This window comes from Mauremys reevesii, unplaced genomic scaffold, assembly GCF_016161935.1.
Source record: "Mauremys reevesii isolate NIE-2019 unplaced genomic scaffold, ASM1616193v1 Contig46, whole genome shotgun sequence".
In the NCBI taxonomy this organism is placed as follows: domain Eukaryota; kingdom Metazoa; phylum Chordata; order Testudines; family Geoemydidae; genus Mauremys; species Mauremys reevesii.
Genome location: NW_024100858.1, coordinates 125,513 through 150,109, shown reverse-complemented (window position 1 = coordinate 150,109; position 24,597 = coordinate 125,513). Strand labels below are relative to the sequence as shown.

General features: G+C 46.8%; 1 long non-coding RNA gene across 1 annotated transcript; it reads left to right on the top strand.

Annotated features, from left to right (window-relative positions):
* Positions 1 to 986: 986 nt before the first annotated feature.
* LOC120394274 lies at positions 987 to 20,762 on the top strand. The gene is made up of 5 exons (XR_005592230.1): positions 987 to 1,083; positions 1,332 to 1,497; positions 1,826 to 1,955; positions 19,502 to 19,615; positions 20,665 to 20,762. It is a non-coding gene; the product is annotated as an uncharacterized LOC120394274 (long non-coding RNA).
* Positions 20,763 to 24,597: the final 3,835 nt, after the last annotated feature.

The following is a 24,597-nucleotide window of genomic DNA, read 5'->3' as shown; positions in this document are numbered from 1 at the left end:
GGCGTTAAATCGGTTTAACGCGCCTAAAACCAGTTTAAACACGTAGTGTTTAAACCGGTTTAAACGCCAGGCCTAAGTGTGTCCCACACTCTCGCCGAAAGCTGGGGTGAGAGAATAGAGATACCAGGGACCTCACTGCAACGCTCAGAAGAGGTGTATTTACAAATCTCAGCACTGCAATCAATTAACAGTTGGAGTGCCTTGAAGCAAGCTTGCCTCTCAATCCATCCAGTTCTTGCCCATGGAAATTAAAACAGCCTTCAATAAAGTTCTCAGGGTACCGTGAGCTTTAATATCACAGGCCTACACCCTGTGAAAATCCAGAGTAGCTCCACTGAAGGTAGGAGTCAAGGGTCCCAGCTCCCATGTTAGAACAAGCATCTCAGCCTCAGGGGCTTAGCTCATCAGTTCTCCAGTACGGCAGTGATGGGAGCCGTATAAGTAACCATGAAATGGATGGGCTCTTTGTGGCAATCCAGAGGGTTCTGTCTTGCTGTACTGGTGTCCTGCCTTCCTGGGAACACTGGTATTAATGTCCCCAAAATAACCCACTCCAGAGGGGTCTCCATGGCTATCAAACTCTGTTCGGGTCCCATTCTGGGGGAGGCACAAACAGACATTCAGGGTCGTCTCCCCAGCTTCCTCTTAATGCTCTGGCCCGTTTGAACTGCTCTGATGGGATGACAGCCTTGGCTACTGGTTGGATTTATTTATTTATTGTAATTTAGTTTGTGTGTCCCGTAATATGGTTCGGGGAAAGCAATTATTTTGTACACTTACAGAGTAATCAGTTTAACACAGCAGCAATACATCAAGGCATCCTGTTGACTGCAAGTAGCTATGGCAACTGTGGAGGCAAAGTGAGATGGATGACTCTGTAGTGTTAATTACATCATAGAAGGCCCTTCTACATCAATAGCTCTAATCATCACACACAGCCCCCAGCACGGAGAGCATTCTGACACACTGACGTAGCTACGCCTGGAGGGGAAAAGACAGCAAGATGGAAATCTAGGCACCATAATAACCCCATTGATTTGTGCACTGGCATACTACTTCTGTTAGGGAATAGACACTTTGTGGGTTAGTGGGCATTATGCATGCAGGCTTTTGTTGAAGGACATGATTATGAGTCAGGACTCTGGGTTCTATTCCTACCTCTTGCACTGGGTCACTGTGTTGCCTGGGATAAGTCCCATGAATTCTTTGCCTCAGTTTGCCCATCTGTAGAACCAGGATATTTACACTCCGGGTTATTTAGTCAATGGTTGTAAAGCACTTTGAAATCCATGGGTGAAAGAGTCTGTTGTTATTTACTACTTGTATTGCAGAATCACCTAGGAGTCCCAGCCAAGATCAGTGCCCCATCGTGCGGGCACTGGAAAGACACAGCCCCTACCCCAAAGTCCTCACCATCTCATCAGACAAGACAGGCAAAGGGTGAAGATTAAACAGAGGCACAGAGAGGAGAAGGGATTTGCATGTGGTCACACGCAGGTCTGTAGTAGTTCCAGGCATAGTACTCAGGTCTTCCCTCTCCCAGTCCAGTTGCTCTAGCTAAGCCCAAGCAGTTTCTAATAAAGCTCCCTCTAGGCACAAATCTGAGGTTTTAAAGTGGAATCACATTGTCATCATTATGCTGTAAATAGAGGTCAGACTACTGTAGGCCATTAACTCTGTATACATCTTTCATCTGTTTCAATGTATTTATCTACAGTTTCCTTGCATAACCCCTGAAGCATGTTAGCGAATGAGGTTAGCAAACACAGACATGCCTCTCTCTCCAAATGTCCATAATTATGGATCGACTGTTTTCCTTTTGCAGAGTGCCATCAAACAACTGTGTATTGCACATCCAAGGATCTCACTTGGATTTCCTTAGAAAAATGCGTATATGTTGTTGAAGAAGCAGAAAAGACTCCAAGGAATTTGAAGATTGAGCTGTCTGGAAGCTGGTAAGAGAACAGCCTTTCGAACCTGATTAGATCAGCCGGCTTGAGGGTTGTTGTTGTTGTTTTTTAACTAATTAATCAAAAACACAGGTGCAAAGTAGAACAATCGTCACAACGAAGTATCACCTCTTACACTTAGAACCCCGTAGCTCCAGTGGATTCTGGCACAGCTCCTGTGCATCCAATGTGAAATGATTAACCCTTCAGTTACTGGGCTGAAAGAGAGAACAGTCACAGAATGATACAGGGAATATGGCAACGCATGGTCTAGTGGTTAGGTTACCTGCTATTTAATGCTCAGGACTTGGAGTTAGATATTGATTCTATTCCTGCCTCTGTCACCGACTTGTATGTGGAGCCAAGTAAGTCATTCTACGTCACAATGGGGATAATAATTACCCAGCTCAGAAGAGGGGCAGGCTGTTATTCAGGACGGTGTCCCTATGCAGGGGACCAGCACAATATCTATGCACCACTCAAGTCCCACCTAATTCATCCCTGAGGGCTTATGTGGTGTCTTGCCTTGTGCTGGCCCCTCTGTACAGGGTGAATTTCACCCTGATGTTCGCCAAGCGCTTTGGGATCCTCTGCTGGGAAGTGTACTAGGAGGGAGATAGACTATAGATCTGGCTCCAATGCCTCCCTTACCCATCACCTTCGTTCCCCTGAATGACTGTTGAAAGCACAAATCAGAAACTGCTGAGGAAAAAAAAAAGCTCAGCGGTAATTGCAGGATGATCTCTCTTGCTTCGCAGTGCGTGCGGCAATAAACAGCTGCTAAGGCTGATTAGATGCCGAAGTGAAGCTGAGGAGTTTAATGGGTCTGAAAAGCTCTTTTCGCAAGGGCCGTGTCCTACAGCAGGCGTTCGCAAGCTTTTTCTTTCTGAGCCCCAACATGCTAGGAAAGCTCCACAGCCCTGCCGAGCCGCAACAACTGGTTTTCTGCATATAAAAGCCAGGGCCAGCATTAAGGGCAAGCAGGGCATTGCCTGGGGCCTCCCCCCACAGGAGGCACCATGAAGCTAAGTTGCTCAAATGTGGGCTTCAGTCCCGGATGATGGGGCTTGGGGCCCCGGGTTGCAGTCCTGCGCGGCGGGATTTTGGCTTTCTGCCCTGGGCCCTAGCGAGTCTAATGCCGGGCATGCTTGGCAGACCTCCTGAAACCTATCTGTGGCCCCAGAGGGGACCCTGGATCCCTGGTTGAGAACCACCGTACTACAGAACCCCAGGGAACCAACCAGGATGTTAAGCAGAAGCCAGTCTCCGTTCCTTCCCTGGGTGAGCGTTTGAATGCTCAAGCTGCCTCTTTCATGGGCTTTGTCATAAACAGATAGTTAAGGGTTAAGGTCTCTTTTACCTGTAAAGGGTTAACAAACTCAGTAACCTGACGGACACCTGACCAGAGGACCAATCAAGGGACAAGATAATTTCAAATCTCTGTGGAGGGAAGTCTTTGTTTGTGTTCTTTGTTTTGGGGGCTGTTCTCTCTTTGGATCTAGGAGGGGCCAGACGTATATCCAGGCTCTCCCAGCTTCCTGAAGTATTTTCTTCTATTCAGTATAGTGAGTATTAGAAAGGCGGATTAGTCTTATAATTAATTTCTGTATTTGCAAATGTGTGTTTGCTGGAGAAATATCTTTATTTCTGTTTGCTGTTACTTTTGATTATTCTGAGAAAAGAGGGGGAAGTTCCTCTAGGTTTATAGCTAGACCCTGTATATTTTTCATCCTGGTGCTACAGAGATAGTGTTACTTTCTTTCTTTCTTTTACTAAAATCTTTTCTTTTTAGAACCTGATTGATTTCTTCCCTTGTTTGGAATCTCAGGGGAAGAGGAGGGGGGAAGGTGAATCCCTCTTTGTTTGATTCAAGGAGTTTGAATCAAGGTGATCTCTCCCACTGACTAGGGGAGGGGGAGGTGGGGGAATCAGCTATTTCCCTTTGTGTTAAGATCCAAGGAGTTTGGATCTGTGTTTCCCAGGGAAAGTTTTGGGGGAACAGGGAGTGTGCTAGACACTGGAATTTCTAGCTGGTGGCAGCATAACCAGATTTAAGTTTAGAGGATTCCATGCAGGTCCCCGTCTTGTGGACGCTAAAGTTCAAAGTGGGGAATAAACCTATGACAGGCTTCCTGGGAGCAGGGCTGGGATTAGGATCTGAGCATGAAGTGGGGGTGGGGTTAAATGCTGATTAGCTGATCAAGGGCAGGTCTGGGTGGGAGCAAACAATTGTTCCTGGGCACAGCTGCAAGACAAACAAATTCTAGTTGGCTGATTGGTCTAGTGCCAGCACGAGGGACATAGGTTTGTATGCCCCGCTCCTGAGGCATTGGGGCTGGGAGAGCCGTAGAGGCAGCGTGGGAAGGAGCATCTTGCATTGCTTAGTGGATCCCCGTCCGGGTCTGCCCAAGATCCATTTTGGTAGAACTGAGTGAAAAGCTGCACTGAGATTTAAAGTTGAAATGTCAACCTTTTTTTGGAGAATGAAGCGTTCTGCAAAATTTCAATTCAGAAATATTAGAACATTTCACAGTGAAATGAATTTTTGACATTCCTGAATCAGCGGTTCATTTTGGTGTGTTGAACCAAATCTAAATGTTTCAGTTTGAGTCAATTTGACGTTAAACTGCATCTGCCTAGGATGCTACCGTGTCTCATAGGAGTTGTCATTTGGATACTTCATGCCCTTATTCTTCACTATGGGTTGGGCTCCTTGGCCTGACTACATTTCCCATTATGCACTGCAGTCATGTGACTCCCATGATGCACCACATGGCTTATTTAGAGGGGAGACCTTGAGGCATCACTTACAGAGCCATGGTACCTCATGGGAAGAGAGCCTTGTCCACCTAATGCAAAGTCACCTCTCTGAGTGCTTTTCTGCTTTAAAAGTGAAGGAAGAGACATGCCCTTTTCTCCACAGCTCTGCCCTCCTGTGTGTAACAAAGTCACAGCCACTGACTTTAGTGGCCAATGTGTGTTTTTACTGCTTTCACTCCTGTTAGCTTGGCAGAGCCAACCCAGCTAAAGGAGAGGGAGCTGGGGGCTATGTCTCATTATGCATCACCAATAGAAACATTTACTAAGTCCTAATCAGTGATGCCTCATGACACTTCGGAGTTCCACCCAGACCAGTAAAGGGTTTTGTCACCGCCTGCCTGTAACTCTGGCTGCTCCTGTGCTATGCAACATTGGCTCAGAGCCCTGACGCCAGCAGCCTGATCACAGCACAGTGGGCTCATCCTGGCTTCCGCCAGCGTGGTTTACTCCTGGCAGGTTGACACCACTGGCCTTTCTGGTCCTGGGTCTCCCTGAAATCGTCTTCCTCTGCAGCGTCCAGTCCCTCTCACTGGATCCTTGCAGAAGTTAAGTTTGCTGCCTCCAAAGAGAGAGAGCACACACCACCCTGTTGGTTCAGCTGAGGACTTCACCCTTCAGGTTAATTCATAGAACTGATATGGTTTTGTCATAAAACAAGAATAAGCTTAACAACAAAGAACAGCTATTTAAGTGATAAGTAATAACAGAAGACACCAATATAGTTACAAGTAAATCAAAACACAACATGCTTTCTGTAGACTAAAACTTAATTTCAACAAGTTACAATCTTTGTCTAGGTAGGTTTCCCACCTACAGTACAGTCAGTACTTTTGGCTTTCAGGCCAAGCAGATCTCCTTTTCATGAGTTCAAAGAGTATTGCTCCCTCTTTGTCCCCATACGGGATGGGTATCAAAATGGCTTTCTGTTTCTGCTTATACTTGCCAAAGTCTATTGTCTCTGTTTCAAGAGCCAGAAAGACTTCCTGGGGGAGTGGATGTTCCATCTCCCATCACGATCATTAAGCGCTCTTCCACCCCATTCATTTAGCTTGATGGCTTTGTTTACCTTCTATGTAAATGTACTTTTCATTGTCCTCTGAGTTGTTACCTGGCTCAGTTTACATTGGAGACACAGGAAAACGGGAGGAACAACATTCCTTTGTCTAGGACAGGCTGGGTTTATGTCCTGCTTGCAAAACACCTTTTAAAAGCATATTTCCAGCCCACATCTATAATTCTTTATACACTGTTCTACATACATCACAGAATAACATGAATGACCTGTGTGTTACTGGTTTGCATATGATACCTGACATGACATCTTTTAGATACAGATTATGACTGAAAAGGCTGAAGGAACTGGGTATGTTTAATTTGGAAAAGAGGAGATTAAGGGGTGACATGACAGTAGTCTTCAAATACTTCAAAAGCTGCCATAGAAAAGATGGAGAAAAGCTGTTCTCTCTTGCCACAGAGGGCAGGACAAGAGACAATGGGTTCAAACTACAGCATAGCAGATTTAGATTAAATCTCAGGAAAAATTTCCTAACTGTAAGAACACTAGGACAATGGAACAGATACCTGGGGAGGTTGTGGAAGCTCCACTGGAGGTTATCAAAAGGAGGTTGGATACCTATCTGTCTTGGACGGGTTAGACACAACAAATCCTGCATCTTGGTGGGGGTTAGATTAGATGGCCCTTGCAGTCCCTTCTAACCCTATGGTTCTATGACAACAATATGTTGGGGCAATGAGTGTGTCAGGCCTGATGTGTGTTATGGTGTGGTGTGCCCTCTGCCAGTTTGCACTGAGAGACTCCTTGGGTCACAGACCTGTGCAACCCCACGGGGCAGTGGGGGTTGCACAGCCTGGTGTCACTGAGGGCAGTATCTGAACACCAGGGGAGGAGGAAAGAATGGAGCTTGTCTCTCACCATTCACAGGGCTGAGAGGTAGGGAAAAACAACTTATGGATACAGCACATTTGGTCTGGAGAGCGTTGACAGGCAAGAAGCATGGCACCCTCCCTCCACCCCAACCCCAACAGTACATTCTTAATGAGCCACTTTCCAGGGCGTGACCACATTTTAAAGACAAAAGAGCTCTCGAGCCAGGGGTACGGCCCGAGAGGCTCTGGGCTCAGAGGAATAGTTGTTGGGGTAAGTGGCCTGTGTGGAAAAAGAGCAATGGGCCAGGTTTTTCCTTAGTGCTGAGCACTGCCGCCCTGACTCTGCTCCCACTGATGTCCATGGGAAAGTGCCTATTGACTCCAATGGGAGCTGGGTGAGGCTAATAGCGAGCACTGCAGAAATTCCCACCTATTGTGCCAGGTCGCATTACATTTCCCATGATGCAGTGCAGTCATGTGGCTCCCATGATGCACCACACGACTCGGTTAGCGGAGAGACCATGAGGCATCATTTACAGGGCTATGGCGTCTCATGGGAGGAGAGCCTTGTCCACCTGATGCAAACTCACCTCTCTTAGTGCTTTTCTGCCGGGTCAAATTCCGGCCACCACGCCAGGTGTTCATGAATTTGCACCGCAGTGGTGCCCAAAAGCTGCCGCCAGCGCACCCCCGACCCCCAGGCCCTCTTGTGTCGCTTGTTATCTGATATTAACGATGCTGCAGTCCAGGCCAGGTTCAGTATTTCAAGGTCACAAACAGTTTTATGGCAAGTTGGGGGTGCTGTTTTATTTTCATTATAAAGGGCTATTGAGCTTGTTTTGAAGAGTTACTGTCTTGCCTTGCAACAAAACCTGCCGCTGGTGCTCCCCGCCGCCCCCCATAATGCAGCTTCCGTGAGCGTGTGGAAATGTAATTTCTTTGTGGCTCTGCAGCCGTCCATCATGATGATAGCGGAGTGCAGCTCCAGGATGACAGATGCTCTCCCCCTTGCTGAATGGAGATGAAATTAAAGGCAATAAACTCATCCCCACATTCAGCTGCAAAGAGTGAAGCACCAGTTTATATTACTAGCTAAATACCAATTAAACTGAATTGTTAAAGATCATAAGCATGGCTGCTCCTATATATCATGGAGGGATGCTAGCCCCTCCATAATTATGGTTTAACAGCTTTCTGCTTTTTTTTTAATCCCTGCCGAATTTCCCCAGTAGCCCCACCCTCTTTTTGGTCCATAGTAACTTGGGCCCCAATTCTGCAGCTGGTTCTGCACAAGGAGAACCCTTGCGCCCACATGAAGTTATTTATGGGAGTGGGGCCTGTGGCCCCAAGCCAACCAACTATGTGCTCAATTCCTGGTAACTTCAGTAAGACTACACATGTGCTAAGCACGTGCTTAATACTTTGCTGGATCAGGGCTTTAGATTATGAGCTGTTCCAGGCAGTGACCTTGTCTCCCCTCTGAAAACATCATGCACCCACCCCTAGGGCCCTGAAGGAATAATCATTAAATTCTTCCAACCAAATCGGACGTGTGCAAAGTTTCTCGCCCTCTTTTGCTAAAGCAGAGTGTTTTCGTTGCTATGTCTGAGATAAGCCTGGACAAAGGGGGTTTTAGGGATGGGCATGGGCAGTGTTTTCCAAAAGGGAGAAACCTCTCCTCTAATGCTAGTCGGGAGCAGCTTATCTGAAACCAGCTGCTCTGACCTTCATCTGTGCCTTCTCCAGCAAAGCCAGAGCCTTCAGAAGGTTTGACACTTCATTTTGGTGTCATTGTCTATGGGCTCCTGGGCCTGTCGTTAAGCTGTGATCTCTTTTGTGGGATTTGTATGATCCACAGGCTGATAGTGTGAGTGCCCTGCACTGCTCATGTAGCCACCATGCTCCTGCTTGAATTGCAACCTGTAGTGGGAGCAGGGGGAGAGACAGCCTGGCCTAGTGGGATGAGCTGAATGAAACCTGGGGGCAAGGAACTCCTGAGTTCTGATCCTAGCTGTACCACAGCCCTTCTTTGAAAGATGGAGCCTCTGTGAGCTTTAGTGACTTAGCCAAAGGCTGTTCCTGCACCACTGGAGTCAATGGGAGTAGGATCAGTCCCACAGCAAGGCAGCTGGGATTAGAACCTAGGTCTTCTGATTCCTAGAGCCTTGGCCTATATTGCTACATGCCGTCTTGTTCTTCCTAGCTGCTTATCTCCTCTCTGCCCCATTTCCACCTCCCCGCCTACCACCATGCCTCCTCTTAGCCCTGCATCCAGCTTTCCCTTTAAAATTGTCTGTGCATCCCCTTCATAGTCAGGTCTGCTACCCAGCAGCTTTCCTATTTGTTTCACAGCTTTTGAAGTGCAGTACCAAAGATCCCAGTGGTTGGTCCCAGAGCAATAGCTGTCTTTGTGCTGGGAGAACCACTTGGGTTAATTTAAACTACTAGCAGAGACAAGAATGGAGCCAGCACAGACTCCAACAGCGTGCTGTGTACTTTGTGGTGAGAGTCTATTCATTCCCTCTTGCTGCCTGAGGAGGGAGGCTGCTTTATGAGCATTACTCATCCTCTGTGAACATTTCAATACATGAAACAGAAACAAGAAATCATTGGGAAAAGTCCCATCTGATTCCAAGCCCATGGTTTTGTCTGTATTCCTCGGGCTGCCCAGGTGTGCTATTAATTCAGTGTCAGGTTTTTATTTTTTTTGGCACAGCTCCACAGATGCCTGTGTGGGGAGACAGACTTCCCCACTCGCAAGAGAGGATGGGTTGGGCCATTTTCTAATCAGTTTTTGTAAGGAAAATTAAATACAACCTGTTCAGGATGATATTTACCCTGGACATATTTTTTTTTCTCACTTTTTTTTGACAAAAAATATTTTCTAATTTGTTTTTCTGTTAAACGTCAAGTCAGCTCAGCATCTTTGTTTTAAATTATCAAGGCCACAGCATGCGCGAGCATTTAAACTTGCCTTGATTAGAGGCACGATCAGCAAGAATTAAAGATTTAAGACAAGACGCCATTTTTTAAACACAGTCGCTCTCTCACACACACCCTCTCGTAGAATCATTCTACCTTGCAGTAAGGAGAATGTTCCAGAGAGATGCCAGTTTTCTAACACTCCAGAGGGCTGGTCCTGGGATACGGCGTTTGGGAATCTGGGCTTAAAGGGGCTGCCACAGCCCCTGAGGAGGTCCCCCAATGCAGGCGCAGTGTAGGGCCCCCTTCCCCCACCTCACAGTCCTTGGCAAAGGGGCCTGCTGGGTACATGTCTGGAGGTGGAAGTGAGTAGATTTAAAGGGTACTCAGCCCTCCAGCTATTCTGAGGTGCACAGAAGTCCCATGTCGTCGTAAGTTAGCGCAGCCCCTGAAGAGCCCGCAGCTCGGTTGTGTTCCCATCCCATCTGGCAAGTGATCTGGGATGGCAGGAGGCAGTACGTGGCTGGGAGGGAAATCCAGAGACTTTAGGAAGTGCTGGCGAGGCAGGAGTAATGCTCTTCTCTAGGAGTCTGTACTGACCCCAGTGCCCTGCCATAGCATTAGGGACAGATAAGAGCAAACCTGAGGTCCTGACCCTTCATGCTCATTAAGTATCTTGTGGTGCTTCTCACAAAGGGAAAGACCATTAGCCCTAGTATCCTGGCTAACGTCCAGCATGGACATTCTGCCTCTTTACATTCACCCTAAAGTCTCAAATGCACTTCCGCTCTTGCAAACCTCCGTTACCGGGGCAGAATGGTTGTATTCCACACCAGAAGTACCTGCATTTCAGTGGTGCATGAATGATCCTCAGATATGCAGTTTGCCCATAATTTGGGAGACATGTCTGGATGAAAACTTCTCTATAACTATAAGGAATTATGAAGCATAATTCTTTTTTTTTTAAAGCATTGCTCCTTTAGCCTTTTGCCTTCGTTTTGAAAGACCCCATCCCAGCTAGGGACTCTGATTAATCAGAAAACATGAAAAATCTTATGTAAAATTCTAGTTTCCAGCCAGCAGCTCTCGTTCACTAGCTGTGCAGTTGCTTATCCAATCAGACAACAAAAGAGAGTGCTTCCAGGCAGATGCCACAGAGTGTGTTGCTAACTAATACAATGCAAATGCCATTGGCTCTCAGGGCTCTATTTCTTTCTCGAGCCCTTCCCCCGCCCCCACCCAATTCTTTTATCTAACGCTATAAATATAGAAAGGCATTTGAAAGGTCTGTGTCTCTCCTGCTAGGGGGCTCGGAAGCTGTTTTCCCACTTATCTGGTATCTTCCCTCTGTGTTCCACTCACTAATGCCGTGTGAGACAGATGGAAGGAAATGCAGTCATCTTCAGCAGTTAAAATAAAAAGGCTAATCCACCAGGAATAATAGATGTAAGCTCATTATCAGAACTGTGCTATTGAGGTTTTCTTCAACGAGCTGTGACATGGGAAAGATTAAATTCCGCTCCCAGACCCTTATCCAGAACTCAGATGCTCCTTTTGGACAGGATCCTCAGGTAGTGTAAATTGGCATTGCTCCATTCATGGATTTTGGTAGAGCGATGCCAATTGGCACCGGTTCAGGATCTGGCCCTGTTTCTCCAAAGCAAATTGAAACAGATTCATTTGAATGTTCACATCTGGAAAAGCAGGATTGACCCTTAGGGTTTGCCAGAGCCTCATTTTGCATCTTCTTGTTCTTTAAGCAAGTGGAAGGAAAATAAATTTAGGGAAGACAAAATGATTATGGGCGCAATGTAGAAGTAACTGGGTGAGGGTCTCTGACCTGTGCTATACAGGAAGTCAGACTAGATGATCACAATGACCCTTGTAGCTTTAAAACTACAAAAAATCCTCCCCTCACATTGGCACGGCAGGTCCTGGGAGAAGTTCACACATTTAAAGAAGATGGATTATCAGAATCAAGATCTGCCACGTGCATCTAACAAGAAAACTTTCCCCTTCGTGTCTAACAGCAAAAGCTCTAGGAGCTGTTGTCTGTGTTTATTGCTCTCTGTTGGTTGTTCCCATGAAACATTCATGGGTGAGCAGGTCTGTTCGATCAGAGAAAGCTCCTTCTCCAACTCTTTCCTACCATTTCCACCTCTTGTCATCTTTTCTCCACGGCTGCCCAGTGCGCAGCTCATTGCTGAACCTTTCTCTTCCAAGTTGCACGTTCAAATCCAGCCCAGGAAGGCGGCGATGAAACACCGTTACTCGGTGGGGGCGTTTGATGGCACGCATGAAGCGAGATGATCTGAATCCAGCTCCTTAGAGGTCTCTGCAACACAAACACCACTGCCAGCAGCAGCAAGGCAACACTCCATTTCCCCTTGTTGGCAGGCTCTGCAGAGAAGTGAAGGTCTGAACAGGCTCTGGCTGTTGAGCTCACCCCTAGGGCTGGCCCGTCTCAGTCAGGGTGGCCTAGAGCTGAGTAAATAATTGATTCAGTTCAGTGACTGAACCAAAAAATCCGAAACAAAATGAGCTTCGTTTTGAACCGAAACCGATGGTTTTTTCCTTGCCAAAATAAAACACCAAAACCATTTCATTTCTGTTGAAGGAACCGTTCTGAATGTCCGTTTGAACCAAAATATTTTAACATTTCCTAGGGCTTTTTTTTCGGCCAGTATTATTTGCCAAATTCAACCTGCATTTACAAATCATTTACTGTTTGCTGACAAAAATTCACTCAGCTCTAGGGTTGAGGCACATTGGTTGGGTTGTATGTGGAAAGCTGCCCCTGCTGCTGCCATCCCATCAGCCCTTTATACTTCCAAGGCAGAAAACTTGGGTCCCATGCAGATTGTTTGGGGGCTGTCTAATGAGATTTCATTAGAAGCAGCGCTCCTGTCTGTTCTGACGTGGTGTTATGATCAGGGGTTACCCCAGCATGAGTGGCCCAGATTTCCCTGTTGATATGTGGCACTAAGTTGATCTTCAGCCTCCACCCCAGAAGTGGTTGCATGTGGAATTGCTGTGTGTATGGTGGAGCATTGGAACACGCCTCTGCCTTTGGTTTGAAATAGTCCAGGACTACTGAACTTCAGGGCATGCAGTAAGGATTTATAAGCTACTTGTTCAGCGAGGGCAAGAGTTTTGGTGGGGAAAGTCCCCTCTATTGCATTGCATTACAGCTCGGGGATCTGCTGCTGGGTTTGCATTAGTTGGGTTGTTTTTTCAAATAATGTAAAAGTGCCCAGACTAGCAGGTGGGAGCCTTCTTAATGTCATGATAAATCAAAAGAAATAAAGTCTATATGGTAGCGTGATTTTTCTCTTTTTGGTTGTATATTTGGTTAGTTGTGGATGTACCATGGTTTGATATTGTAGCATTATTATATTTTCTGTCTTATTATCTAGTCCTTTCTTAACGGGTTGCCAACATTCTGTTAGGGAATCTGGCTTTGCTGTGGCGTTTTGAGTGGCTGTTTTCAGAGAATTATCCACAATGATTCCAAGATCTTTTTCTTGAGTGGCAACAGCTCATTTAGACCCCATCATTTCTGTGTATTAGTTGGGAGTATGTTTTCCAAGGTGGGTTACTTTGCACTTACCAGCATTGAATTTCATCTGCCATTTTGTGGCCCTGTCACCCAGTTTTGTGAGATCCCTTTAACTCTTCAGTCTGCTTTGGACTTAACTATCTTTGTACCTTCTGTAAACTTTGCCACCTCACTGTTTACCCTCTTTTCTGGATCATTTATGAATCTATTGAATGGCATTGGACCCAGTACAGATCTTTGGGGGGTGCTACTATTTAACTCTTTCCATTGTGAATAAACGGACCATTTATTCCTACTCTTTGTTTCCTGTCTTTTAATCAGTTACTGATCCATGAGAGGATCTTCCTTCTTATCCCATGACAGCTCACTTTGCTTAAGAGCCTTCGGTGTGGGATCTGGTGTAACGTTCCTCCCTCTTGGGTCAGGGCGCCCCCTTTCCGGAGGCATCTGGAAGTCGGCACGCCCACGGGAAGTTTGTCAGGGGGGAGGGGTCTGAGCTGAGACTGTGCAAGTCAGCCAAAGAGCAGTGCAGGTCTCCACCAGGAGGGTTCAGTACACCCCCGGTTAGCTGGTAGCTGCAGCCTCCTTGCTGGGGCAAAGAACAGTGGGCATGGGCTAAGCACGTAAACAGTTTATGGTCCTCAGCCTCCTGGCTGGGGTAAACGGCAACAGCCTATAGCTCTGGTGCATCCAGCCCTGCATACGAGCTGGGATTAGGGGTACCGGGCCCACCCTGCTTCACTGGGTCCCAGCCCAGGGCCCTAGTAGTCACAGATGATCCAACCACGGGGTCAGCAGGGAAACACGTGGTTGCTGCCTCGTACCCTGGCAACACAACCGGACCAACGTCTTGTTTCCCTGGGCTACTTCCTTACCAGTTCCCGCTGGCGCCACTCCGTCACTGCTGGGATCTGGCTCTCAGGCTTGCGATTGGGCAGCCCTTCCTTTAGTCTCTCCCCAGGGGTCTTCTGTCCACAAGGGCACTGGGTTGCCCTTCTTCCCTGCGACCAGTCCTGGACTCCATTGAGAGCTCAGCGTTCTGGGAGTGACATCTGCCTCCTTCCCTGGTCTGGCCACAACTGAGCTGCAGAGCCCTGCTCTTATACTTCCTGCCCCACCCCTGCACTTCCTGTGAGGGGGGAAGGGCGGGGCTAGCTGCACCCACGAGGGGGAGTTAAATTCGTCCGTTCTGGAGGGAGGCCACTCTCTGCCTCACTACGCCTTGTCAAAGGCTGTCTGAAAGTCCACGTACACTATATTAACTGGGGCCACATGCTTGTAGACCCCCTCAAAGAATTCTAATAGATTGGTGAGGCGTGATTTCCCTTTCCAAAAGCCATGTTAACTCTTCCCCAACATATTGTGTTCATCAAACTGACAACAGAGATATATTGTGATAAAAGCCCAGAGATTAACAGCCTGACCTTGCAATCTTTGCTGTCATGCGTATGCCTTGCTCTCAGGAGCAGTCTCACTGCATGGCTAAGGAATATTCAGATGAGCAAGGCTTGCAGGACTGGCCCTATGGGGATCTGTCTAAGCTAGGAAAAAAGGAGTTTTTTAAAACCAAGTTACCTAATGTGATTTGAAACTCCCCTGAACAACTAGGCTATGTCTGCACTTAAACTACTGCAGCTGCGCAGCTGTAGTGTTTCAATGTAGACACACTCAGTACAGTGACAGGTGGGGTTCTCCCATCACTGTAGTTAATTCACCTCCCCACAGGGCCAGCACCAGGCACCAGTGAAGGAAGCAGGTGCCTGCGGTGGCCAATAGAAAGGGGTGGCATGTCCGGGTCTTGGGCAGCAATTCGGCAGCAGGTCCTTCAGTCCCTCTCTTCCTCTTTGGTGGCACTTCGGCGGCAGTTCAATCGTTTTTTTTTTCGCCGCTTGGGGTGGCAAAAAAGCTGGAGTCGGCCCTGCCTCCCCAAGAGGCAGTAGCTAACTCAACAGAAGAATTCTTGCATCAACCTAGCTATGTCTACACCAGTGGTTAGGTTGGCTTAACTACGTCACTCAGGCTTGTGAAATTTTCATGTTCCTGAACAATGTATCAGGGTCGACCTAACTTTTTCATGTAGAACTCGCCCTAGTGTAGACATAATTTGGTGTTTCAAATAATATTGGTTAACCTGATTTGAAAAAGCGCCTCTCTCCCCGTCCAGTCAACCTTGGCCCTAAGTGATGGTTTGCATACAGTGAGTAGAACAAGGGACCTGTCATCCCCAGGAAATTGACACTCCTGTTATTACACAAGTACCTAATTGAATTGAGGTCACACCACAAGTCCCTCACCAGGATGCAATTTAATAATAACTCACTTGCAAAATGTACTAGGTGCTTTTAATGCAACCTCAGTGGCTCTCATGATCTTAGATTTAGCTAGTGTCTCCCTAATACATCACAAATCTGCTATTGTGCAATACGACCATTTGTACATTATGGACCCTATCCCATGAATTACTGTGTTTATTCATATGTTTACTTGCAATATCCAACCTTTATATGTCTCTGTGTGATTTCTAGAGTTTCAGGGCATGTCTACACTTAATGAAAACTAGGAATCTTTTAGTTTGCGCCCTCAACGTCCACATTGGGGAATTACGGCACAGCACTTCAGGCACCTCTATACATGCTACTGTAGCCTGAACTGCAAGGTAGTGCAAGCAACTGCAAGCTCTCAGACTTCCTTTATCCTGGTAAACAAGGAAGACAAAACTGGAACGCAATCTCCGTGGAAAGCTGTTTGTTTGAGTCTGTAACTTGCAGTGGTTTTCTCTGATAAATCCCATTTCAGGTGGACTGTGATTCCATATATCATGACACTGAGCATAGGTATCAACTCCGGGGTGCTCCGGGGCTGTAGCACCCACAGGGAAAAATTGGTGGGTACTCTGCACCCACTGGCAGCTCCCTGCCCTGACCCAGCTCACGTCCGCCTCTGCCTCCTCCCCTGAGTGCTTCTCACCCCTCCCTCCCATCCCTTCCCACTGAGAAACAGCTGATTGGCGGCGGCAGGTGCTGGGAGGGAGGGGAGAGGAGGGGAAACGCAGCACACTTGGGGAATGTCTGAATTAGCTGGGGGTTCGTTCAAGCTTGGTATTGCGTGAGGAAAAGACAGGCAGGACCAGGGTAACACTGAAAAGCCAGGTGGCTGCGTTTATTTAGGGACAGGTTACAACTTGGGCCGGGGAAGGAGGCAATTTCCAACTGGGACTCAGGTAAACAATGCAAACAAATTTAAACCAACAACAATGCACTGTAAACTGCTCGCCACACCACACTAGATAGTCAGACACACCAATCACACAGATAGGAATCAGGTTCGTCAGGGCGATGCCCGGTGCAAACACAGAAAAGAGACCCACAGGCCACTGCCTCAGCCACCCTTGCTTTCACACAGAGGGTAAACCCAGAGTGTGGTGCGGCTGCAGCTGGGCAGATTCCACTCACTCAGACCGCGGGGACTGGACCCCCTTGGTCAGCTATTCTCTAAGTAGAGACAGCTCCCGAGTTTAACCACACACACTGGACACAGACAGAGCAGTGATTCAAACACATAAAGCAGTTTGCAATTAACAATTTGATAACAAGTAGAACAATTATACAAGCTAGCTAAGCAATTGTGCAATTCTGAGCTCACTAATACAATCCTGAGTAGATATTTGGTACCAAGTTAGGGAGGGGAACAAATAAGAGGCTAGATAAGCTAACTGTCAGATATCAGAAAACAAATACCGCACTCCAGGCGCAGCTGACCAGCAGAGCAGACACCAGAAGCATGACGAGCTGATGGAAATAGATCCAAAACGATAAATCCAAAGCGATAACAAATCCAAAACGACACGACACGAGCTAGCTATAACGGGAGGAGACCCTGGCTGAAAGGTTGATCGGGCCCTTCAGCTGACACGCGGATACTCCACACTACGAGCTAGCTATACCGGGAGGAGACCCTGGCCAAAAGGTTGATCAGGCCCTTCAGCTAACACGCGGATACTCCACCAAAAAAGACGATGGTCAAGACAAGATTTTCTGGGGGGAAACCTAGTTTTATCGAAAGGTCTCACTCCCTTGTGTCGGTCTCTGATTGGCTCCCTGGTTCCCCCTCCCTCCAGGTTTCGAGCTGTTGCCACCCCACGTCGGAAGGATTTGCACACGGCACACTGGGGTATCTGGGCAGAATTAGGTCTCTGTATACAGTACTCTGGAGTTGCTAGGCAGAACTAGCCTGACCTCCAGATGACCGGGCCCAAAAAGAGCGGGAAAAATGCACACAGCACCAAAATGTTGCACACGACACCACAAGTTGCTGGGCAGGATCAGGTCTCTGCACACGGCACTAGCCCGACCCTTAAATGACCCAGCAGGAGAGAGGAGAAAAACAGGAACACAGGAGAGCATACACAGCCAGTGTTGCTGGGCAGGATTGAATCTCTGCCCTCTCCTATGCAACAAGAACCTGGTCCAAGATGGAGGCTGCCCTGTCCTTTTAGCAGGACAAGATGGCCGTGGACCGACAATTGGCCATACAGAGCCATAACTATGCATCGGATTGCGACAGGGAAGAGGTGGGGCTGGGGTGAGGATTTGGGGAAGGGATCCAATAGGGGCAGGGAGGGGGCGGGGCAGGGGCGAGCACCCACTGGTGCCTGGAAAAGTTGGCGCCTATGACATTGAGCACCTACAACTCCTGCAGAAGAGAGAGGGAGTCGAGGGCACTTTGCACATTGCAGGTTCAAGTCACAAACTAAGCAATAATAGAGAAAGAAAGCGGGAAAGACTTTGACGGGGAGAGAGCTCTCCTGTTGGCATAAAAAAACCCACCTTTGTGAATGGCAAAAGCTATGTCAACAGGAGAAGCTCTCCCACCAATATAGCACTGTGCACATGAATGCTTATGTCGGTCAGGGCCGGCTCCAGGGTTTTTGCCGCCCCAAGCGGCGAAGGGGAAAAAAAGAAAAAGCTGCAGTCGCGATTGGCACCTGCTCTACTGCGTTGCTTTCTTCTTCGGTGGCAATTCGGTGGCAGGTCCTTCCCTTCAAGAGGGACCGAGGGACCCGCTGCTGAATTGCCACCAAAGAGCTCGACATGCTGCCCCAAGCACCTGCTTGCTGGGCTGGTGCCTGGAACCGGCCCTGATGTTGGTGTAACTTATGTCGCTCAGGGGGGCGGTTTATTCACATCAGGGAAGGATATAAATTATGCCGACATAAGCTGTAGTGTAGACCAAGGGTCTCAAAGTCCTGGCCCGTGGGCCATCTGCAGCCTGAGAACCTCCCCAGTGTGGCCCGTGGAGGAGAGACGCAGGCGGACACACTGCCGGCAATGTCTGCTGCAGGTGCCGTCCCCTGCAGCTCCCATTGGCTGGGGGAGAGGGACAGCGATACCACCACTAGTCGCTGGGCAGAGTCAGCCATGGAGGCAGCATCATTAGTTGCCGGGCAGAGTCAGCTGGAGGCAGCATCATTAGTTGCCGGGCAGAGTTAGCCATGCAGACAGCATCACTTTTTCCCCACAATGAACACAAGCCAAAATACTGAACACAACTATCTGACGCACACCTGGCTGCAATCCTGAAGGTTTCAACTGCTCAGTCACTGAGGCCAAACATCAACAAACTGACAGAACTGAAGCGTTGCCAGGGATCTGGCAAACACTAAAAACTCTCTAGCAGGTGAAGATTTGTATCAAGTTGTATGACAGTTTTATTATTTCTAAGACATTCGAAATAAAAAATACAATATAAAGGTATTCTGTTCTGAAAACCATCTTCAGTGACATTATTGGCCAGCTGGGAGGATTTGAGGACTGGCATTGGCCCTAAGGTAAATTCAGTTTGAGACCCTGGTGTAGACATAGCCTAAGCTTGTCTCTCACCAACAGAAGTTGGTCCAATATTACATCACCTACCTTGTCTTTCTACTATCCTGGGGCTGACATGGCTGCAACAACACTGCATAAGTTAATTACGTGCATATATATCGACAAGGCTATGCCACAGATCCTCCAAGGTATTTAGGCACCTAACTCCAACTGAAGTCAGTGGGATTTGAGGATCTTGGCCTAAGTGACATGTGGTAAACTCCCATTTCTAATTTTCTCACTTAGCTTTGAAGTGCATTTACAGTAGAATTACTAGACCTAAAATCAGGGCAATCTGATAGGCAGAGTTATGAGCTGCAGACAATACACAAAACTGACAAATGTAAAAGCCTGCTACCTATTAAACTAAAGTGGGAACAAAATTTAGGATCTGAAGCTAAACTGACAGATTAAATAAAACGTATATAGCAAAATATTTCTATTGATGCCAGATACATTAATAAATCACAGTTTTGTACACGGTATTTTTATTACTCTAGTGAAAACCAACCCATATGTACCCAAGCACTTCTGCGGACTAAGCAAGAGATGTAGTTACACTGGCAACACTTTCCCATCAAACAAGGGAATATCTGTTGATCCCGAAGTACTGGGTAAGTGACATCATGATCAGTACTGATTACATGCGGGTCGGCAGCTTTGTCTGTGTATGCCTCTGGATGAAATGTGTTTTGACCCTACTTAGTTTTATTATTAGCAGTATGGAAGGGCCTAGATGCCCCAGCCAAGAGTGGGGCTCCAGTGTGCTTAGTGCTGTACAAACACACAGTCAGAGAAAGTCCCTGCCCCAGAGAGCTTGCAATATAAATAGACAAGACACAAAGAGTGGGACGGGAAATAGGAAGTGGTGATTTGCTCACGGTCAGTGGCAGAGCCAATACTAGCACCTTTGTTTCCTAGTCTAGTGCACTCTAGTCCAGACGACACTGCCTCTCCAGTTTGTGTAAACAGAACTAGTGTTTGCTAAAAGGAGAATTTTGGGGCATTGGCTGGAGAGCTAAGCACCAGCAAGCCCCCATTCTGCAGCTGTGAAAGAAGCAATCTCTAGGAATCATACTAGGATGAAGACACTTCAGTGTGTGGACTAACTTCTGGGACTTCACAAGATCTGCCAGAGGAAATCAGCACACTGAACAGGAACTTAGTGGATGGACGGACGGACGGACACGCACAGAAACACAAAACAAATGGACATACTCATGCAGGTGGAAACATGGAGATTCACCATATTGTTTAGCCGCTGTTGTTGGTTGTCTGTTTAATTGCTTAGCTCCTGAAGGAGAACATGGGGAATAGCCCCGTATGTCAGCAGCCCGGCTGAAAAGTACTGCCATAAATTATATTAAGCCTGTATGGAAATCAATCCAAGTATTTCTTGGATTTCGCAGCCTCCCAATGCACAGTAGGCTGCCAGAGAACTCTGAGAGACAGAGAGAGAGACACCTGGTTCAGTACTATGGCTAATCAAAAAATGCAGCTGAATTTTTGTGGGGTTTTTTGTGTGGACATTTTTTTAAAATTGTTCGGTCTTTTTTATTTGTTTGTTTGATATTCTTGTTGAAATTGCCTGTGCATTTTTTCCCCACTTTTTCAACATGAAACCAGAAACTGAAAAATTTTACTACAATTGTTTGTTTTTCAGTAAATTTGCAGCTTCTGATTTTTGTTGCTGAAGAACTAGAAAACGTCAGTGAAAATGAAGTTTGTTCCTTAAAAAGTTCCCTTGTGATTAAAAGCCATTTTTCCTCAAAATTATGTTTTGTCAGAAGTGTGTTTCAACAAAGCTGTTCAGTACAGATGTGGGCTCAGGGATCCCCTGAATTCAGGGACTGGCTCCATCTTGGTGTCGGATTGGGATGGCCGGGGCCTCCTGGGAAAGGAGACAACAGGGGAGGTTAGACTGTGGTGGCTCAGGCAGAGGCTCCTCTCGACCAGCACATGTGGTGGTGTCATAAATAAACAGATCAGGGTTAAGGTCTCTTTTACCTGTAAAGGGTTAACATGCAGTACCTGATAACCACCTGACCAGAGGACCAATCAGAGACAAGATTTTTTCAAATCTCTGTGGAGGGAAGCCTTTGTCTGTGTTCTTTGTTAGTTAGAGCTCTCTTTGGATCTAAGAGAGGTCAGTCATGTCTCCAAGTTCTCCTGGAGTAGTTTCTACTATTTAATAGTGAGTATTAATTAGAAAGGTGAATTAGTCTTTTGAGTTGTTTTCTACATTTGCAATTGTGTGTTTGCTAAAGGAAATTCTTTATTCTTGTTTGCTGTTACTTTGCTTTTACTGAGAAAGAAAGGAGGGGGGATTCTCTCCAGAGATTGATAAGTTTAGACCCTGTATGGTTCTATCTTGGATTACAGAGACAAGTTACTTTCTTTTTATTCTTTAATAAATTATTTTCTTTTCTATTAAGGACTTGTTTGGTCTTTCCTTGGGTGGATTCTCAGGGAAAGAGAAGGGGGAGGTATCCCTCTGTAGTTAGATCCCGGTATCTCTCCTAGGAAAAGGGAGGGGGGAGGAAGCAGGGGGAATGGTTTATTTCTCCTGGGTGTAAGAACTCCATGGATTTGGGGCTCTTGGAATCCCCTAGGATTTTGGGGAAGGACTGTGTCTCAATCCACATATCTGATTGAGTGGTGGCAGCTTACTAGATCTAAACTAGGATTTTAGTTTAGAGGGAAACCAAGTCAGGTCCCCACATTGGAGCCCAACAGCTCCAAGTGGTGTCGGATTGGGATGGCCGGGGCCTCCTGGGAAAGGAGACAACAGGGGAGGTTAGACTGTGGTGGCTCAGGCTGAGGCTCCTCTCGACCAGCACATGTGGTGGTCTTTCCTTCCCTCAGATACGGGAACTGGAAACTCTCCCTAATACTGGGATTCTCCAATAGGCCCAGCTGCCTCAGAGCTTGAACTGTCACATGTGCTGCCCTTAGGATGACCAGACAGCATATGTGAAAAATCGGGACAGGGGGTGGGGGGGTAATATGAGCCTATATAAGAAAAATACCCAAAAATCAGGACTGTCCCTATACAATTGGGACATCTGGTCACCCTAGCTGCCCTCCCACTATTTGCTGTCTTGTGTTTGAATTTACTGCGGTGTCTGAGATCACGCCCAACTGCACTAAACACAGGAATGCACTAAATTCAAACACAAAAAGCAACAGAAAGCGACAAGTCTCTGCCCTGCCATTTGTTGGGCTCCTCTTGCTGCCAGGAAGATTCTGGAGGTCAACCTCCCCTCCCCTCTTCCCCCTTATTTCTATTCTTTTCTTGGAAGCCCACAGCTGGGGTGGGGATTATAGATAGAGCTGTCTTCAGGGCCTCGCTACTGTTTCTGCTCTGGCATTGCTGCAAGTGTGAGCAGGACTAAACCCATTAAGTCAATGGGCACTGCAGCTGCTCAGCCCGTCTGAAATCCAGCGCAGGTCCCATTCATGCATTTTACATTCAGGGCACTAGACAGTTGAGACCCTGTGGTAATAACTAATCTAACGAACGACAATTTCAGTAAAACGCAAAGAGCAGTAACCTGCACCTCATTTAATCAGCTTTCTGAAAATGTGTTATGATGTACATAATTAGCAAGCGGCATTTAACCAGTGATGTATTCCTAACACAAAGCACGGCTGCTGCTAACAAGCCAGGCTACAGCAAACCCAGCCCAGCCACTTCCAACAGCAAGGACTTAACTATAATTGGGATGCATTGTTGGAGATAATATCCTGGTACGGCTTTGTGACTGCCCCTTGGATTTGAAACAATCTCCTAGTTCTCCTGTGCCAATCTCCACCTTTTCTCCATTCAAATCCCTCCTTAAAACTCCCTTCGTCCGCAAAGCCTTTCTCAGAAATAATCTTCCTATGAAACTCTGTCTGCTCTGCTTTAGGAGTGGGTTTGATCGGCCAGTGTATTTTGTGTCTGGACAGACAATGCAATTCAATCTGGTTTGTAATCTCTGTGAAGCAGGGCCATGGGACCAAATTAATCCCCGGTTTAATTTCACTGACTTCAATTGACTTCTGTCTGTGTTCATATAGCACTGGGAAAAATACCAACAACCTGCCCTTCCAACAAAGACCGAGACTGTAGCAGAGGAGAAAAAGCAGGTGTCAGTATAAAACATGCTCCACTCCAGTCCCTTTTGCTGCCCAGGTGAATCAGAATAACTGTGATTTCAAAATGGTAATTCTCAGTCCCTAGTCGCTTGCTGATCAAACAGGGGGCTTGTCCCCTCTGCTGGACCCTCTTCAGATGAGTGTAGTAAGAAATGTTATGATGTTGTCAGGTTTGTGTGATTTCAACTATTATAGCCATAGTACCCTCTTCTCGGTGACGTCAGAAATGACTAAATGTCATTGAAGAGCTGAGGTGGATATAATATCTAGCTCTGCAAAACCTGAGTCATCTCATGGAGGCAGGATGGATCAGCTCCCAAATCAGGTGTAGTAAAAATAATCCCGTGAAGGTAAATAAAGAAAACGTGTTGCATTATATTAATCCCCGAGGGCTGCAGAAATGATGGGTGATTCTGGGTGCCTCAACTTTTGGGGGATAGAAGACACTTTATGGGGTTATTTTTAGACCATGCTGAGCACCCACCCTCTGCAAATCATCCTCTTAAAATTGTCTCACGTTTGGCCCTCAAAAGTTGAGTTCCCTCCTCCCCACAAATCACTAGTCACTTTTGAAAATCACAGCCTTGGTGGCACACACATCAAGACTCTGACAGAGGCACTCAGCACTGGCCTAATTCTGCTCCTCAGAAGCTAATCGTAAGGCTTTCATTGACCTTCGTGGGAGCAGCGTTAGCCCAATGCTAAACTATACGGATAAACTTCTTAATGGTTGTGGGAAATACTATTTTTCTGTTTAGAGATGTGAACAGGTAGGACAATAGCCCTAGTCAAGATAAATGTATCAGAACAGCAATATCGGGGGATTATGACTGAAGTTATCAAGCAAGCAGCAAGATTCAGCTGGGTACTTTATTCCAGCAAACTTACAAAAAGGTAAACCATCATGCTATTCTTTCCCTTACACTCTTTCCACATGCTGTCTCTAGTCTTAGTGTTCCTAAGTATGGATTGCATCTCCTCGCTCCTGCTCTACTTTATTGTTTGCATTGCAGTAGCAGGTAGTGGCCCAAATTCAGATCATGGTAAGCGACAGTCTCTGCCCTGAAGAGCTTTTAATTTAAATAGACATAACAAACTATGGGTGGAAGAAAGATTTTACAGATGGGGAACTGAGGCAGTCTGGGGCACAGGTAGGAATCAAACTCATATTGCTTTAAGTCCAATCTTGTGCCTTAGCCACCTAATCTTCCCTCCTCCTGTAGTCACCTAGTGATAAAGGAAACAAATTCGCAGTGTCCTTCTCTGGTCTGACCCTCTGTTTGCCCTGAATTTCAAAAAACATCCACTCTTGATTTTAAAATGTCCAGTGATGGAGATAAGGTGGACGAGGTAGTATCTTTGAATAGACCAATGGCTGTTGGTGCGAGAGACAAGCTTTCGCGCTTACACAGAGCTCTTCTTCAGGGATGGAGATTCTACCACAACCCTGGGTAAA